Source organism: Physcomitrium patens, chromosome 15 (genome assembly GCF_059467195.1).
Source record: "Physcomitrium patens ecotype Gransden chromosome 15, ASM5946719v1, whole genome shotgun sequence".
Taxonomy (NCBI): domain Eukaryota; kingdom Viridiplantae; phylum Streptophyta; class Bryopsida; order Funariales; family Funariaceae; genus Physcomitrium; species Physcomitrium patens.
In genome coordinates this window covers 5,734,066-5,741,430 of record NC_143424.1, presented here as the reverse complement: position 1 = coordinate 5,741,430, position 7,365 = coordinate 5,734,066, and the positions used below count along the sequence as shown (strand labels likewise).

General features: G+C 33.1%; 1 non-coding gene across 1 annotated transcript; it reads left to right on the top strand.

Annotated features, from left to right (window-relative positions):
* Nucleotides 1–414: 414 nt before the first annotated feature.
* On the top strand, nt 415–486 carry TRNAQ-CUG (transfer RNA glutamine (anticodon CUG)). The gene has a single exon. It is a non-coding gene; the product is annotated as a tRNA-Gln (tRNA).
* The last annotated feature ends 6,879 nt before the right edge of the window (nt 487–7,365 follow it).

The window sequence follows — 7,365 nt, the reverse complement described above, 5'->3', positions numbered from 1 at the left end:
AATCTAAGACCACGAGACGCCTGTTCCAGTGGCGCACAAGTCCCATGCGATTCAAGGCGGGGGGGGGGGGATGCAGAAGAGCCACGGCTGAAACAAAATCCTGGAGAGGAGGGAGGGGGGGGGGGGGGAGCAGACTTGAGCCTTGCATCATCGATCAGCACGGAAACATCACTTCTTCAGACACCTGTTGGAAAAGTGGGGCATGGTGCTTCTCGCAGCTGATTCAACGTGTCACTGCTGCGTACCAAGCCGGGAGCTCCCAACAGCAGCGGGTGGGGCAGGAACTGAGGCGTGATGCAGGAGGGCAGGACGAAGTGGTGAGACGCGGTGCGTGCGCGCTAAATCATGCGTCTCGCCTGTCAACACCATCCAGCCGCTCGATCAGCAGATTCTTCTGGCAATCTGACTTCGGCGGGTCCCGTAGTCTAGCGGTCAGGACATTGGACTCTGAATCCAGTAACGCGAGTTCAAATCTCGCCGGGACCTTTAGCCTTCCCTTTTGCCTTCCCTTTTGCCTTCCCTTTTGCCTTCCCTCTTGCCTCCCCACGTCTCCCCGATCCCGTCAGTCCCCACCGATGGCTTCCAGGCGCCGCGTTGTGCCGCTGTTTTGCTCCACCATCTCACACCTCGGTCCTCCTGCCGACTCATCCCACGCCCCACCGGCTTGTCATGCCAACACCACCTCCGCGCCCGCCATGCACCCTGCGCTGCACGACTCCGCCCGTACCCAATTCCAACATCCCTGTGCTCAGCATCCTGCCTCACGCTCTGCGGCTCCATCCCGATGCCTCCGCCTCCGGAGGATTGTGAACCCAAAGTCACTGGTTGGAGAGTCACTGTGGCTCGTCCTCACCCGACCCCTTCACAACGGACGCTGGAACGTCGAAGGTCTCTTTTTATAAAAGCTTACATTGTGCAATTGTTTTCATTTTCTGTTGTATGTAACGAAAAAGAAAAAGAAAAGAAAAATTATTATTACACCTGATGAACATTAATTATCAAAATTTGAGATAGAATAAAATGAAATTTAATCAATACTAAATTTATTATAATAACTATGTTTTGAACACTATGACACATTTTTGTGAAGAAATATTTTACACACATTATTCTGAAGCAAGTATTATAAATATAACCATGTTTTGTTTTTTTCATAACTAATAATAATACTAATTCAGTTTCAAATACATACATTTTATAGAAGATCTTTTCTGATAGGTGTATATTATCTACCTCACATAAAGAAAGATAATCACATATGCAGATGTCTGTATATATTAAAAATATGGAAGATCAAAAGAAAATTGATCTTATTTTTAGTGAAAAAAGCAGATAGAACCATTCCATAAAGCCTTGCACAAAACCACTACCAGCCAAAAATACTTGCAGACATTTAAAGCAGTGTTCTCAACCATGGCACATAAGAAAGAAGCTATCTAAGTGGGGCATTTACTTTAGCACCTGTTGATACCTGCATGTCGACTTCGATGGATAACATTATATATAACTCTGTAAACATTTTCATTTATTAATCTTAGTCATACAGTGTAAGACCAAGCACATGTCTAACATACATATCTAAAGTGGATTATAAAGATATGTATATGATGTCTCCGATTACTTCTTCATACTATAGACAATGCTTCTTGATATGGTATTAGAACAAGGTTGCAAACTCGCTATTATTCCATCTCTTTCTATTCTCCAATACTTGTAGTATTCAGCTCTTTCAAAATATTTCCTATTTCCACTCACTTAAAAGCATTACTTTTCACGTGAATCATCATGTCCAAGGATAGTTTAGTATAAAAAGATGTCAAGTTACTAAGCTACTCCAATACTTGTAGTATTAAGCTCCATCAAAACATTACCTATCTCTACTCACTTAAAATCATTATCTTTCACATGAATCATCATATCTAAGGGTAGTTTAGTACAAAAGGACGTCAAGTTATTAGGCTCTTTTAACTTCTATATCTGAAAGTATCTGATTACTTGTATAGCAAAAAAAAAACAAAAAAAAAAAAAACTTTAGTATATATTTTGTGGACAAGCATGGAATTTGAAGAGAGAAGAACATGATGAAGATAATACAGAATGACTGATATACATTATAACTATGTCCATTAAATTCACTCTATTATTGTATCTTATTGAATTTCAAGAATCAAAATCTGTGTGGAATTCTTTATATAGGTCCTTTGAAGTCAGCAATGACAATTACAAATTTGACTTCAAAAATTGCTTAGTTCTAATCCCCTCCTTCAAAATTTCACGCTTATAAGCATACTTCTCATAGTTTAAGCATACATTGACAACTCTAAAACTAGTACCTTTTATGTAAAAGAAAAAATTGTTAAAAATAATAGATCTTTATACATTCCAAAATTGAGTGATAATTCTTTTTAATAACATTATTCTAAACTATCTTATGCTTTAGATTTCAATCTACAAATTAAAAATATTATCTATCATTACTATAGAAAATAAGGATACAAATTCTTGGAATGTCACAAGAAACAAAGATATCAAATAAAGAAATCAAAATCTACAAGGTCCTATGTTGTTAAAGCAACATTATATCTATTTATGATAATATCTATTGATATTCTTGTTCAACTATGGTATCTAGATTTTAAAGCTAGCAATCACATGTCTCTTTTGAAAACCCTTTTTAACACCAAAATTTGTTTTACTAGGAGATTATATATTTACATACTGCTGAAGATATTGGATCTATCAACTAATAGTTCAAATCTCGTCAATACATACAGATATTAGATATCTTGTATATTTTAGAATTAAAAAAAAATCTTCTATCAATGATTCAAATTACTAAAATTAAATACAAAAAATTAAGCTTATCAATAATACATATGTTATCAATACTAAATCACCATTGTAGTAGAATATAGATAAGATATTTATATAGGAATAGATTGTTAGAACCATGGAAGTTTCTAAAATTGGATTTAGGTTAGTGGACCAAGTAGGATCTACTGTAGAACATTCTAAAAAAAATTTATGACAATTATTTAGATGAACTGTACTATAGAAGCTTCCAAAAAAGGCTTAGGGTACTTATTTAGGTGGAATCTACTACCTAAGAACATTCTAGAAAGTCCATTATAGTAGAACAAAGTATAAATAAGATTGGTAAGGCCCTTTTGGGATATTTGGTCGAGTATGGATTTGAACCTTTTCTTTTAATAAAATTTGGTTTTACATCTTCTTGTTCAGTTCTCTTTTGTTCTATTTTTATTTGCTTAGTTTTATCTTCCATGTTCTATTATGTTTAGTTTTTTTTAATTTTGTTCTAGTCTATTTTGTCTTATCTTGTAATGAAGTTTTATGTTGCAGTGGATTACAAGGATCTTCGATATTTGACATAGACCGGTCCTATTTTATTGATATTAGAACGTATATAAGACTATTTATTTTTAATAGTGTGTCAATAGTCATCATGTAGTTCAAAGTTAGTTGTTGTGGTCACATTAGATACTGTGTTAAGGCTACCATGAGCTACTCTTAAAAAATCAACTGGGAGATGAAAAGACATTACAATAGTAAAATCTAGTAAAGAAATTATTCCATGGGAGATATGGCGGAGCAATCTCAGATGGAAGCTTAAATACAACACCTCTTATGCAAGATAGCTACTTTGCAAGGACAAATAGAAGCCTTGAGGATAAAGGAGTCAATATCTGCTAGGTTGAAATTGAATAAATTTAGTACATATTCTGAAACTTCAAGACAAGAAGATGTATGTCAATGGCTCTTCAACATATGATAATACTTCCAATTATCTAGAGCAAATACCACTAAAAGAATTATATATGCAACCAATTATTTGAAAGATGTGGCAGCCATTTGGTGGTAACATCGAGTTCAAAGCTATCCACTTAAAGGTAGATTTTGTGATTGAGAGGAGTTTGAAATCAAGTTTAAGAATCAATTTTGGTCCATTAATGTGGAAAAGATAGCACACAATCAATTGACAAATCTTACACAATCTAGGTTGATGCAAGATTATGTCTCCTGATTCAAATTCCTATATCTTCAAATTGACAATGTTTTGGAAGTAGAGATGATAGATTGATTCCTACAAGGTTTGAAACCTAGAGTCTAGTGAGAGATGGAGCTAAGGGATCCACAAATATTTGAAGAGGTAATTTGGATTATAAAGAGAGTTGATGCTATAGATTTTAAAAATTGTAGAGCAAGACCTATAGCATGAAGTCCTATACCGCTATTTAATATTATAGCACAACAACTAACCAATGGAGATTGATGCCTTACAAGGATCATTGACACCACAAAGACAACAAAGATTGGTATAAAAGGGATTGTGTTTCAATTATTGAGAGTCAGGCTATTAGATCGGAGGTTGTTCAAAACGTCAATATTCAAGCACCAACAAGACAAGGCAGGTTCACAATCTTGAAAGTCATCGAATTGATAATGACGTAGAGAAGGAAAATGAGACTTTCCAATAAAGTCGCCAAAGGCCAATACTAGGAATAGCTATTGTCTCTCAAAGACAAATGGCATGGCCTCAAAGAACTATAATAAGAGTGAGTTGGTGCATCTAACAAGACTACTAAGAGGATAACCATGTCAAGTATTTGTAGATTGTGGCTCTATGAAAATTATATCTCAATTGAAATTACCAACCAACTTGGAATTAAAACTAAGGCAATTAAAGGAGGAAGTATATACCTTGCAGATAATTGAAAGAATATATTGAATGAGACATGTGAAAAAGAAATCTTGAAGTTGATTGACTCTTACATCTTAAGAGAGAAGTTCAAAGTGATAAAGCTAAGATATAATATAATCTTTGGTATGTCATAGCTAGAGATGGGAAATAAGTAAGTTGATTGGATAACAAGGACAATCTCCTTTAAAGATGGTAGATGCAAAGTGACTCTTTATACCACCATATCAAGTAAAGAAAAAAGACAATTTTTAATCAAAGACTTACTTGTAGAGACAAACTTTATGAAGAAGCAAATATAGTATAAGCAATTGATATAAATGGTGGTTCTAAATCTTGCAGCATTGGTAGATAAGACAACCCAAGGAGTAGAATAAGTAGAGTAACTCATATAGTAATATTAGGATGTCTTTTCAATTGACCCACATAGTGGCATGTTTTTTTATTGAGGTACTCTTTTTCCAATAGAATTATTTCTTCGAGCCAAATAAAGAAGTCAATCAATTTGTTGCTTAACACTAAAAGAATTTGAAGAGTTACAAAAAATATTGGATAAACTCTTAGAGAAAGGCCTCATTTGAGAAAGCACATTACTATGGAAAGCACCTGTACTCTTTGTACCCAAGAAGGATGGTGGACTTTGTCTTTGTATTGACTATCAAGGATTCAACAAGTAGATTGTCAAGAATGCATATCCATATCCATGCATGGATGATCTTCTTAACCTACTTCGAGGTGTAACTATCTTTAATAAATTGGACCTTTGGAGCAACTATTGTCAAACACCTATTGTAAGAAAGGATGTAGAAAAGACGACATTTTGTACAGACTATAGACATTTTAAATGGCTGGTTTTATCTTTTGGCTTCACCAATGCTCCAACTTCTTTCATGAGTCATATAAAAAAATTATTTTAAGACCTTTTGGACAAGTATGTAGTTGTCTTCATTGATGATATTCTTGTATATAGTAAAATTCTTAAAGAGTATGAGCAACATCTATGAAAAATGCTACATCGACTACAAGATAGTGAATTCTATTTCAAGCAATTAAAATATGAATTTTGAAAGCCAGAAGTCAACTTTTTGGGGCATAAGGTGTCCCCTAAAGACTTGCGTATAGAACAAGATAAAGTGAAAGCAATGGAGGATTGGCCAACCTCCAAGGATGCTTCTAAAGTCCGCTCATTTTTAGGCCTCATTGGATATTATCGCTGTTTTGTTTGACAATTTATTCACATTCTTGCCTCATTGATAAACCTATTGGAGAAGGATGCCTCATTTGAATGGAAACTGGAGAAGCAAAGCACCTTTGATAAGTTGAAGAAGGCACTTATTATTGCTTATATATTACAACTGTTATCATAATATGTGAAGTATTGCTTGAGAGTGCACCTCGCACATGGCTGTAGAAAGTAGAATGGAAATTGTAATAAAAAAATCTTAATTCTAATAGAATATTAAATAAATTCTAATTAAATCTTAACAATTCTAAACAAGCTTTAATCAAATTCAAAAAAAAACTTCAAAGAAATTATAAAAGAAACAATAAGAAATTTTAAAAGAGTTGAAAGATAATCCACAGTAATTCTTAAAAGCATCTTTAAGAAATCTTAAAAAAAATATTAATATAATCACAATATAATTTAAATAAATTTCAATTAAGTTCTAATTTAATCATAATTAAAATCTTGATAGACTTCAATCAAATCTTAAAGAAATGCCAAATCATAAATCAAATCCTAATCAAATCTTAAATCCCAAAAAAACTTTAACTAAATCCTAAACCAAATCCTAAATCAAATCTTAACTAAATCCTAAATCAAACCCTAACTAAATCCTTAGAAAATTCTAAATTCTAAACCAAAGCCTAACCAAATCTTCACCAAATCCTAAATTCTAAATCAAATCCTAATCAAATTCCAATCAAATCCTAACCAAATTCTAACCAAATCATAATTAAATCCTAAATCCTAAACCAAACTCTAACCAAATCCTAATCAAATCTTAAATCATAAGGTAGTTTAGAACCTCAATATCTTTTGATTAAAGTGTTGATCTTATTTAAAATTTTGTTTACCTTTTAATTTCTTAGTTAAAAACAAGTATAACAAATTTGAAAACAATTGCACTTATCAAATAGAAGAAAAATCCTAAAATCTGCTTAGATGTTGGCAGGCCTCTTTTTCCAACCTTGATATTAATCTTCAAGTATTAATATATCTCCTTTGCACAATTAAACTTGATTTCAAATTTCTCATATATGTAGAAAAACAAGTCTTCTATCTACATACATAACTTTTATTCTAATCCAATGAGTACATTGCAAAAAATCTTAAAAACCCTCACTACACTTAAAATTTTATTTTCTAAGACCTTGACCTACTAAAACCTCAATAATCCTCAATTCAACTATTAAATTAAGCTAAAATTTATAATACATATTAAGCACAACTATAACCATTAATCCACAAAATTTCACTCATAGATCTGGTACAAAACTCCTCATATTACCCAAAACATTAGTCTTATTTTATTTCACAAAAGCCCAAATCATCTCAAATAATCTTGATTTTGTAAAGATCTTACAAAGTCATTACAAATCCAAATCACACAAATCAAATGCTTATAGAAACTCTATCAAGTTTG